Source organism: Mauremys mutica, chromosome 14, assembly GCF_020497125.1.
Source record: "Mauremys mutica isolate MM-2020 ecotype Southern chromosome 14, ASM2049712v1, whole genome shotgun sequence".
Taxonomy (NCBI): domain Eukaryota; kingdom Metazoa; phylum Chordata; order Testudines; family Geoemydidae; genus Mauremys; species Mauremys mutica.
Genome location: NC_059085.1, coordinates 38,894,811 through 38,906,828, shown reverse-complemented (window position 1 = coordinate 38,906,828; position 12,018 = coordinate 38,894,811). Strand labels below are relative to the sequence as shown.

Here is a 12,018-nt window from a genome sequence, read left to right as displayed (position 1 = left end):
TTTTCGTCATTTCAACTAGAGGAAATGTCACCATTTAGGCTCCGTGTTTACATTTTACATGTAAACTGGATTCCTAACTGGCATTTTTAATCTGAAGTCTTATTGGTAAGAGACTGAGCTCTACCGTGCAGGGTCTGCCTGTTATTTGTCTGTACAGTGCCTTGTCCAATGGGGCTCTGATCTCTGTTTAGGGACTCGAAGTACTATGCAATAATAATAAATACAATCCTTAATAAATGATGTTGTATTTCCATAGCACCTAAGAGTCCTAGCTGTGGTGCAGGACTCCATTTGTCTGATTAAAACATAGAGGGCCTATTTCATCCCTATGCTGGGCTCTATGCCATATTTGTACCTCTGGTCAGGAGCCACTTACGCCCAAGGGCTGCCCCAATTTCCAGCCAGCTAGTGCAACAGCCCAACCTTGCACCTGCCTGCTCCCCTATTCAGCTTTCTGGAAACGTCCCGTGACAGGGTATACAAACCTAGCACCAGGCAAGAACGTGTTAAGAAGCAGCTTTGGGCCCCAGCAGCCCTGTCTAACTTGGAGCCCTGGAGGAGAAGCCTTAAAAAGGGAGACGGTCTGATCAGAAGGCCTCAGCCTGGGGGTGATGGACAATCCTCTCACCCTCAGCTCCCACACAGGAGCACAGTAGAGAGCCAGACTACCTTGACTGTGAACACAGAGTGGTGGGACAGGTGGCGGGAGGATCCAGGTAGGACAGAGGAGCTGGAGCTGTTCTTTATTTCTGTTACTTCAGTTTCTTGTCTTTTGCTACTTTGAAGACTGAGACTAGGGGCTGGGTTCCAGGGCAGACCCCTGCTGTGAGTATAAGCCCCTGGAGGAGAAGGTGAGCTTGTGTAGGAAATAGCCTGGGGAAGAAGCAAGAGGTCTGACTGACCTTAACCGCTTGCTATAAGAGTCCCTGGGCTGGAACCCAGGATAAGGAGAGAGACTCGGTTCTCCTACAGCCTTGCTGGGAGCACTAGCTGGAAGACCACAGACACAAGGGGCCTGAAGCACTATTTGAGCCTGGACCAAGACCGTAAACCTGTGTATAGGCCTGGGACTACTGAGTGAAAATTAGGGATGTAAATATCGGTTTAAAAGGTTAACCGGTTAAACGATTAAAATTATATCATTTAACCAATTAACCATTAACCGAGGTTGCTCCAGCTGGCCTGGAGCGGCTGGGGCTGGAGTCTCTCTGGCTGGTCAGCGTGGGGCGGCCGGGGCTGGGGTCCCTCTGGCCGGCGCGGGCTGCTGGGGTTAATGATTAAGGTTGATTAACGGTAACCTTAATGCTAACTGGTTAACTGTTTAACCTTTTACATCCCTAGTGAAAACCCTGATTTACCCCAAAAGGGGTGAGACCAAAGGTAGGGTGACCAGATGTCCCGATTTTATAGGGATAGTTCTGGTTTTTGGGTCTTTTTCTTATATAGGCTCCTATTACCTCCCACCCCCTGTCCCAATTTTTCACATTTGCTGTCTGGTCACCCTAACCAAAGGGCCGAGTCACAAGGCAAAAGGAGGGCACTAGAGGTCCCGGGCAGCAGGAGAACTGCGAGGAACTAAACACTGCAATGCTCGTCCTGGCCACAAGGTAGCGCACCGGTGAGCCACTTTGCCACACATCCCAAAACATCTGTGTTGGGGGCTTCTGCCTAGATGGGACATGGAGCTGTTACTCAGCCTGGTTAACTACCTACATGAAGTAGAGTCCCCAGGAGATAGATTATTAGCGTAATGCCCCTTTACACTGGCATAAAGGGATCCAGCAGAGTGATGATTTGGGCCCATGCTTTTAAGTTGCTTGTGTCCCATGATTAAGCTTTGAGCTAAACTAGAAAGAATTATATCACTATTACTATGTCTGTTAGGGTGTGATGTTATACTGATATAAGCCCTAGTGTGGACACAGTTGTAACCACAAAGAGGTACGTTACACCGGTATAGCTTAATTCACTTCCTGAACTGGAATAAACTATGGCAGTATAAGCACTTATATACTGTAGTATTTTTTGCCACTTCAACTATACCAGTATAGTTAAAGGAGCAAAACTTTCTAATGTAGATAAGCAGAGATGTTGCTTTATGCTGTTTCTTTCAGTGTCCCACTAGATGGCATTCATGCAACAAGCAAAAATCATCCACTGCAAAAAAAGTGCCTGTGATTATTTTCAAAGTTTGTCATAGTTCAGCTGTTTACACTTTTGTTTTAAATAATTTGATATGCAAAATGACAGTTTCCCCCTTCTGAATCTTATTTATAAAGGATAGTTTGTAAGCATCTGCCATAATAACAAATGGAAAATAATGAAATACCATAATAAACTTCAGTAAAGTGCAGGACTTCAGTAAAAATCCCTTTAGAAAGACTGAAATCAAATCATTGTCTGTACTGAATTTTTATCTAGATATTGCAGGCATACACTGGTTTGTTATAGGATTGCACACCAGTACTAGGCTACTGGCACTGGGATTATTTGGGGGAAGATGGAAAGTGCACCTTTTTTTTTTTTAATAGTGTTGGCTGATGAAGTGATGGGGTTTAAACAATGCAGGCTGGTACATCCTCTGTTGCAGAGATCCACTGGGCCAAGGCACTAGGAACAAGAAAGCAGTGCTGCCAGCTAGCACCATTGGTGGCTTGTTCTTGCTCCTTCTAATAGTAAGTGCTATTATGGGTACTGCTAATGTGAATGGACAGACCATTGTCCAAACCCTCAGACCATGACTTTTGGGAGCGTGAGTGCGGGTTATCACATTAGCAGTACCCATATTGTAAAAGTGTTTCCTTTAGTCCCACATCCCCATGTTACCACTTTGATCGTCCCATCGTGCCAACCTCCATCCAGCTTGATATATTTTCAAACAAGCACCATCGTGCTTTCTCCCCTGCTGCACCTTATGCTTCGGAGGAGCTCCCCATAAACAGCCACAAAACTAGCCTTCTTTATCCTTCCTCACAACCCTCCTTGAATCTCTCCTTTGCCATGAGGCCTACAAAAATCTTGATAACGGTTGGGCTGCTAGTGTGTTGAGACCACTGTCATTCAGACCAATATTGTCTCATTGTTTCCTTGTTCTCCCCCCTTTTGTCTGTTTGCAATTACTTGTCTCTCGTCTTATATTTAGATTATAAGCTTTTGGAGGCAGGGACTGTCTCTTCTCCCCCCCCCCCCCAGTGTTTGTACAGCACCTAGCACGGGGGGAGGGGTACAAGTCTGTAGACTAGAGCTCTTAGGCACTATGATAATACAAATATTATTGTTGATTCAGGTGTAAAGAAAATGTGAGGCAGATAGGCCTGCATATAAAAATTGAACACCAAAATAGTGTGTGTTTTTAAGGAGGAAAAGACTTTACTCTGATCACCCAGATTGTGTGTCAAAAAAATGCTTTTCGAAGTCTGCTGCTTAGTATTGAAATATAAAGGGGGAAGTTAAAAGCATCTGTCCTTAAAACAGGAACTGTCCCTCTCTGTGCATGGCTGAATGCATGTATGATCAGCATCTTCATAGGATTTCCAATTTTTTGGTACCTTTAGGATGGTTGAGATAATGCCTCGGGTCTGATCCATGACCTCAAATGTCTCAAACTACCTACGGATCTACTGACTAGGTATATTTTTGGATCTATGGACTTTCTTACCCAAATTTACTGGAGTAGGAAAGTTCTTCCTTTGTATAAAGGTGACCTATTCAGCCCCCATTTGATGATGCCAGTTGTCACAGTTGTTAACTGCACTTCTGAACCCTCCTGGGCAATTCAAGTACACCCCTCTCAGATTTTGGGCCTCAAGTTGTCACCCCTCTTTTAGGATGGAATCACATGATTCTCCCACTCTGACCATGCCTTGGGCTGCAGAGCAGTACCTTGTGATCAACCCTGATGACCTCATCAGGTCTGATTTATGTTCAGCACCTGCAGTCTTCTTGTCTCGAAGAGCAATGGTGTTGGTATTCAGGAACCAAGCAGTCTTCTTAAAGCAATGTTTTATTTATTTTGGGAAAAAAGCATTTAAGAGAAAACAGATCTTAAAAAATAAGCCAGTCTCTATTCATGCCTGCTTTTTCTTAAGCCTTACCATTCCCTAGATCTGGGAAAGCCCAGCTTTTTCAGACTCCCTCTCCAGAGCCTCTGGCTATATCAGGAAGTCTCCTTGGACAGTTCTTGACAATTGACACCCCACCCACAAGTGTTTTTTTTTAACTGTTTATAGTCTTTCATCTTAGTTCCCAGCACTGACAGAACAGCTGTGTCACTTTGGCCTGGAGCATGGAAGGATGCCATTGCCCTGTAACTGCTTCCCCAGTATTAGCTGGGAAGTTGCTTTTCAATAGCTATTGTGTTATTTTACTGCTTGTTTTTCCCATAGCCCCTTATAAAGCTAGGTCAATGCTGATATGAAACAACTTCACTTCACTGGCCAGATCACATACAGTGTTGTCAGAAAATTATCACATCTCCACATTGTTGGATTGTTACAGAGCATCTCCTCATCTGTCACACCAGCAACCTCAGAAGTGGAGGGACACGTTCTGATTTGCCTAGAAGCTCCGGAGAGAAGTTCCAAAAGGAAGAGCTAGCCAATACACTATCATCAAAAAGCTGAAGGAAAGGAAGAAGCCTTACTGTTGGCTTGCCTTTTTCCCCTGCACTAGCTGCTGCTGCAACTATCAGTTGCAGCTCTCTGGTTATGCAATGCCGCCATGCCTGACAAATCAGTCTGTGTTTCCTACACAGTTCCCACTGGCCACTGAGGAATAGGAGTCCAGCAACAGGCAATATCTAAGATTTGACAGCTACAAGCAAGTAACTCTAACCAGCTAGCATGTTAGTTGATGCTAAACATCCGCAACATTAAGACCACCAGTTCATCTTCTCAACCCTGTACCAGCTTCCTGAAGCTGAATGAAACAAAAGTGGTTGTGACACCCATCCTGCATACATATCAACCGGTTTGGTTGGGTTCTGTTTTCCGTTCTGTATTAGAGGGACTCATCTATCTCAGCATTTTGTGCTTGATTTTAACTCCAGCAGTTGCCTTGTAGTGTGGATGGGTGGGAGTGCAGATGCTTGTGGCTAAAACCCACAGAATGTATTTGAGTGTATAGATTAGTACCTCAATAGTAAATGAGTCCTAATTTAAACAGCCTTTCTCTCTAAAAGATCACACATAAGCGTTTCATGTTAATCCTGAGAAATAATGTTGTTGCCACTTAAATTTATCATTTGACCATTTAATGTAACAAGCTGTATCACCTTGTATTGTATTGGAATGTTTCATTGTAACACTGTGATGGAAGAGGAAAAATAGCTGATAAAGTACTAGCCAATAATCTCTTAGTTGGGGTAGTCTCAACAATTACATTCAACAGGGGAATGCTTTGGCTGGAGCTGAAATATGCCCATCGGCATTTAGCTGGATCATGCTCTGTTACTTTTAGGGGTGAAGAGAGAGGGCAGTAACATTGGCAGGGGTGCAGGAGCGGGGTATCTAGCACAGCTGCTACCCCAGGCCGCTTACACCGTGAGTGGGATGCACAGGGGCAGGGCACTGCCCACAGCTCTTCACAGGCTAGAGCAGCTCAGGCATTGGTACCTAGACCCAGCTGCTTAGCCTGGGCAGCTGGGGCGCATGCGCAATGCCTAACTCTTGCCTCTCGCAGCCGCAGGAGACGTACACGCGCCGCTTCCCAGCCGGCCAGGGGGCGCACGCGCACTTCCGAGACGCGGCTGGAAACTGGCCGCATTACGCATGCGTCTTCCTGGGAGCGCCGCGCAGCCGAGGCGCAGGCGCAATGCGGGGGATCTCGCTTCCGGCGCGGGGTCGCGCCGCCCTCTCTCCGCGTTTCCGGGATTCGCCGCTCCTGTCGCTCGGCTCCGCGCTGTCGCTGCCCGCAGAGCCAGGGGCGCCCGCCGGGATGGGCCCGGCCCTGGCGCGTGCCGCCCCGCGCCAGCAGGACCGGGGGGCCGGGCTCCGCGCTGCTCTCTGAGCCGCCGGGGGCCCGGCGCTGGGGGCCCGGCTGCGGTAAGTGCGGGGCCGGGGCGGTACCGCTCCCCGGGGGCTCCCCCACGGACCCTCCCGGCTTCCGTCCTGCCCCCTAGAGTCCCTCCCCCCGCCTTGCTCTGCCCCCAGCTCAGCCTCCTGCCCCGCCGCCGCCGCGCTCTGCGCCTCCCTCTTCCTCGCCCGCCTGCCCCGCTCTTGTTCCGCTCCCTCGCCAGCCGCCCCCGCCTCGCTCTGCTGCCCCCAGTCTCCCGCTGCCTCCCCCCGTTCCCTCCTCCCCCAGCCCCTCCCCTTGTCCCCTCCCTGCTGGGCTCTGCCCCCCCTTGTCCCCCCTCCCCCAACCCCTCCCTGCCGGGCTCTGTCCCCCTCCCCCAGCCCCTCCCCTTGTCCCCTCCCCGCTGTGTTCTGCCCCCCCTTGTCCCCTCCCTGCCGGGCTCTGCCCCCCCCTTGTCCCCTCCCTGCCGGGCTCTGCTCCCCCTCCCCCAGCCCCTTCCCTTGTCCCCTCCCTGCCGGGCTCTGCTCCCCCTTGTCCCCCCTCCCCCAACCCCTCCCCTTGTCCCCTCCCCGCTGTGTTCTGCCCCCCCTTGTCCCCCCTCCCCTTGTCCCCTCCCTGCCAGGCTCTGCCCCCCTCCCCCAGCCCCTTCTCTTGTCCCCCTCCCCCAGCCCCTTCTCTTGTCCCCCTCCCCCAGCCCCTTCTCTTGTCCCCTCCCTGCTGGGCTCTGCCCCCCCCCATTCCCCCTCCTCTTGTCCCCTCCCTGCCGGGCTCTGACCCCCTCCCCCAGCCCCTTCTCTTGTCCCCTCCCTGCCGGGCTCTGACCCCCTCCCCCAGCCCCTCCTCTTGTTCCCTCCCTGCCGGGCTCTGACCCCCTCCCCCAGCCCCTCCTCTTGTCCCCTCCCTGCCGGGCTCTGACCCCCTCCCCCAGCCCCTCCTCTTGTTTCCTCCCTGCCGGGCTCTGCCCCCCCTTTTCCCTCCTCCCCAGCCCCTCTCCTTGTCCCCTCCCTGCTGTGCTCTGCCCCCCTTACTCTGCTCCCCAACCCCTCCCTCTTGTTCCCTCCCTGTTGTGCTCTGCTTTCGCAACCCCCCCACCTATCAACCCCCCCTCGCTCTGCTGCCCCAACCCCTTCTCTTGTCCTTTCCCTGCTGTGCTCTGCCCCCCCAGCCCCTCCCCCTCCCCCTGCTCCCCCAGCCCCTCCCTGCTGTTCTCTGCCTTGCTCTGCTGCCTCAATCCCAGCCCCACCGATCTGCCCCTGCCTTGCTGTGCTCCCTGTGTCTCCCCCTTATCTTGCCTTCTGTTCCCGCTCCCCCACTCTGCCACCCCCCAATCTCTCCCTGCTCTTTCCTTTCCCCACTTGCTTTTGGTCTCCATCCTGCGGGGTTCCCAGCTTGCCTCCACAAAAGTTTCTCCTCCTCTGGAGTCCTCTTCCCTGGTCGCTGGCCAGGGCTCTCCTATTGCTTCCCTTGTTGTGGGGGGAGGCTGGGATGTGCCTTGGCACTGGGCCCTCTCCCTCCCCATGGCCCAGCCCAGGGCAGTGTCTGTATCTCGTTCGTTCAGAGGGTCAGACTGGGAGGGAGCTGAGTTTAATCAATAAAACATCAGACATAACCAGCTTTTCCTTCCACCCCCAAATCCATTCCCAACATCCCGTTATTGGTGACTACAATGAACTGTGTGTGTGTGTCAGTCAGAGCTGGGATTTGCTGCTCTCTTTGGCTGGTTGAGTCTGCTGGATAAAATCAATTATATTCTCAGTTTCTGCAGCCATTGAATAAGAAATTAGTTTCTGAGACTTTTAATCTCATGCTTGTGCTGCAGTCTAAATTGAAAAATAAAAGGACTTGAAGTAAACAGTGCTAGCATCACAGTTAATAAACATGGCAACTTACTTCCCCTCCGTTTACTACGGTGTAAGTAATAGAGATCTGAAACCTCTCTTAAGCAATACACTAGTGCTGAAGTAGGCGAAGAAGTTGTTGGTGCACCACACATTCTAGTCCACAGTTTCTCAAACTTGTCTGGGCAGTGCTTACTGGTGATCCACAGAGATCTAGCTTCTTAAATGGAGCTGCCTCTTTGTTTCTGTCTGGGAGGAGCAGAACACATAAAAAGGGGAGATTAAATTAAGAGCATGCAAATAAAGACCTAACCCAAGTGGAAATTTGGTATCCACAATAAGATCATAATGGGAGCTACACTATGAAGTTGGATAATCCCTGAGGTAGGATAACACAGGGGTAGGATACAGTGTACTATGGTATCTAGACCCCAAGTCAAGACACTCTTCTGTGATTTTCTGGAGATACAAATGTATAAACATATGCCCTGATCCTGCAAATGTTTATGCGCATGCTTCAAGCACATAAGTAGTCCCATTGACTTCAATGGGTTTACTTATGTGCATTCATAACAGGCTTAGAAGATCTTCTGAAATATTGGCTCAGTCAGGGGATGCTGTATCTAATTTGTCAGTTGTAGAAAAACACTGGGACCTAGTGAGTCATGACTAGATAAAACTGATGTAAAATCCCTTTAGACTAAAGTTTAGAAGCTGACAACCCCTTGTATTGAAGAAGTGCAGGTCAAATCATCTTACAATTCTGTCTCTATAACTTGCTTGCTTTGACTTTGATTTCAAATTCTTTGTGCTGTGCGTATCTGAATCAAATAGTTCTTACCTATGTTTTATGACGGCATTAACTGGGTTACTCCCAAGGGGAATAAATTAATAGTCTAACACAGCAATTTAGAAACTGAGGTGCTGGTGAAGCATGGAAAAGAACTAGCAGATTTTGCATTTGTGGCATGCTCACAAGACAAAATGGTTGATGTTTTTAAATAATAATGATAATACTTGTCACACTGTTTTAGATTAATACTGAAAATGGAATAACTTGACAGGCTTGTGAAAATTGTTCAGCTTTGATCTGTGTTGACTTGTTGAGTTCTGAAAGGAAAGATCACTTCTGTGGCACATTAATTGACAGAAAAATGTGCTGCCAGCGTAGTGTTGCAAAGTACAGTCAGTAAATATGGCAAACCACATTCAAATGATGGTAAGGATTTAGCTTAAATTGATAAACTTGGAAATGATAGAGCAGATATATTAAAACTTATAATTTAGGATCTTGACACATCAACTCATTAGTAGCAAGTGGGAAATTTTTCCTGGCCATTGCTGCAGAACTTGCCCTTTTTAAAAAGGCAGTAGCTTTCTAGCCCTCTGGAATGTGATCAGAGGAAGTCAGGTCTGCCTGAATCTGAAAAAATAGAGATCCGAACCATCTAAGGTCCAAATTCTACCACCAGTGCACAGCCCAGATGTAGTCTGTGCTGTGTTCTTCTGGGGTAAACTCGTTTATCTGGCTGCTCTGTCCTCTCTAATGTAACCCAACTACTTGAACCTCTACCATTTAGTGGATCTATGCAGAGGCAAATCTGCTACCCCTTTTGCCAAATCCTTGCTGTGATCATTGAGGTCCTATGGAGGAAGTTTTTTGTATGGGTTTTCCAACTCCAGCTGTGGAAGAGTGGACTGAAATTTTGCTAGATATGTGAACTGCTTATTCATTTCAGTGGGTTACCAATTCTGGGCCTGTTTCTCAACTGCCTTACACCTTGGCTAATACTTTTATCTGTGTAAAGTGCTACCAAATCAGAAAGGCAGCATATTACACCCACTTTCTGCTTACTTTACACAGGTGTAAAATTGCTATAAAAGGTGCAAGGTAGTGGAGAATTGGGCCCTGTGTCTTAAACCTAGACTGCTATAAGTGTGGAACTTCAGGACTTTCAGCCAACCCAAATCCTGTGTTGACTTTGAGCACAGGCAGTGAGTAGGTCAGTTCTTCTGGTTAATGCCTATTTGAGGATTTGACAATGGCAAATCTAAATTCTGAAAAGGGGTGGGGGTAGATGGACTCAATGAAACAATATTTTTAGCATGATAATAAATGAATATCTCAATGAAAGCATTGTAACTTGAATGTATCTTTATAGAGATGCATTCTCAATACTTGTTTTTATGCAGGGTATTTCAGAGCTGTAGTTTATATAATGAGGGGTGACAATCTTGTGAACATCTAATGGTAATCTTAAAAAAATGTTTTAATAGAAAAAATTCTACATAGCTGAGTTAGTAAATAATACAAGTCCACTGCCAAGGAAGGGTATTGTTTAGTATTCTTTATAAGGATGGACTGTTCTAGAGTCAGAAGCAGGAGAAAGAACATAGTGGTTAGAAGAATACTGCTGTCAGCAGATTTTTGTCATTTCTAAATATAAAATATTTTCATTAGTAATACATTATGTTCTTTTCTCTATTGTCCTGATAACTACAACATAGCCACATTTTACTCTTTCTTGTGAGGTGGTGGAAACATCTTCAAGGTTTTTAAAAAACAAAACAAAAAGTTAAAGGCCTAATCCTGTGATGTCCTGACCTCCCTCAACTTTCATTGACTTCAGTAGGAGTTGAGGGGTTTTGTGCCCTTCTGTGCTGATCTGATAAGTTTTTTAACAATAATTTGTTTAGTACTTTATGTACATGAAGACGCATTCCCTGCTCCAAATAAGTTAGTCTAATAAGAGAAGGTAAATTCAGTACGCCAGGAAAACAGCTTAGTGAAGAGAATATTTATAAGGAGGAAGGAGAGATTACCTGATGTGGTTTAAGGTGGGAATAAGAGGAGAGGAGTACTAGACCAGACATGGGGGACAGCATGAAAGAAGGTATGGCGCAGGGAGGTGGGAAAGGAGACTGGGTAAGCCAAACGGATCTAGGCCCCGATCCACAAAGGTATTTAGGCTCCTAACATCTAATGAAATCAGTGGAAGTTAGGAACCTAAATACTTTTGTGAATCTGGGCCTAAGAGAGCATTGGGAGAAAAAGTGGAATAGGGAGACAGAAGCAGAGAGAGAAATGAATTTTTATAGGACTCTGTGCTGTGGGAAGAGCATAAAGAAGTGGCATGTGGGGGAATGGATGATGTGATCAGAGCACAGGGGAATGAAAGATGTCTATAAGTGGCATTTGGACAGACTGGAAAAAGTTGAGAGGCCAGATAAGAAAGAGGTTACAGTAATCAGTGCTTCAGGAAATGGTTAGGCTGGATGATATTAAGGAGAAGGAAGTTGACAGGTATTTGGGCAGGGCTTTGGATACAGAATGAAAGGAGAGAAAGGTAGGAGATGAGATGTTCATAGATTTAAAATCACATCTTAAACTTACCATGGCATCTGCCGACCTGTGAAAAATTCAACTTGGGACTCCATGTTTCACTTGTATGTGTAGCAATAGAAGCAGACAATTAATTTTCCTCTTGTTGGGTAAGAGGAAGAGAAACTGACTTTTTTAACTGTCTGGGGCAGGGATACTGTCAGGACTTCCTGATTCTTAAGCTATCCCTGCCTACTCTATGCCACCTTTGCATTTCCTCTGTTTTGTCCAGGCCAGTGCCTGTTTGAATTTTTGGTATATGTGAAAGCAGACTGGGAGCTACCCTGACTTCCACCTGTCATAACTTCTTTTACTAGTTGCTTTTACTATTTGTTTTGAGGCTGGATTTTGTGGAATCAGTGGCAGTGTCCTCAGAAATCCCACATCCCTGCCTCCCAGAGCCAGTTAATACAGTTCAGGGTGCGGTGGAAGATGTATCTTTGGGCTTGTCTACATGATGCCTTAGTGTGCACCAGAGGCATGTAAATTCTAATGCACACCAGCATGTCAGCAGCGCCCACATAGCCCAGTTAGTGCAATTAAAGTTCCCTGGTGTATATTAATGTAGTACTGTTTTGAAATGAGTCTACGTTAACATGCAATAGGGAATTTTTAATGCATGCAAGCAGAGTCCACATGGGGGCAGTTAATGTGTGACACACTAGTATTCATTAGAATTTACACCTTTGCTTGTGCACCATGTAGACAAGTCCTCTGTCAAGGTTTTAACAGACTTCACTGAACCATTTCAGGGACAAGATATGCAGAGATTTACATAAACTTAAA

At 47.1% G+C, this 12,018-nt stretch overlaps 1 protein-coding gene across 2 annotated transcripts in view; it reads left to right on the top strand.

Annotated features, from left to right (window-relative positions):
• Positions 1–12,018, top strand: part of ZDHHC7 (zinc finger DHHC-type palmitoyltransferase 7) — a 50,400-nt gene that overhangs the window by 8,619 nt on the left and 29,763 nt on the right. The window contains exon 1 of one of the 2 annotated variants that reach the window (XM_044986884.1): positions 5,837–6,041. The exons of the other annotated variant lie outside the window; for it this stretch is intronic. The gene's annotated coding sequence lies outside the window, so the exon portion shown is untranslated. Of the gene's footprint in view, positions 1–5,836; positions 6,042–12,018 lie in introns of those variants that run through there. 2 annotated transcript variants of the gene reach the window in all.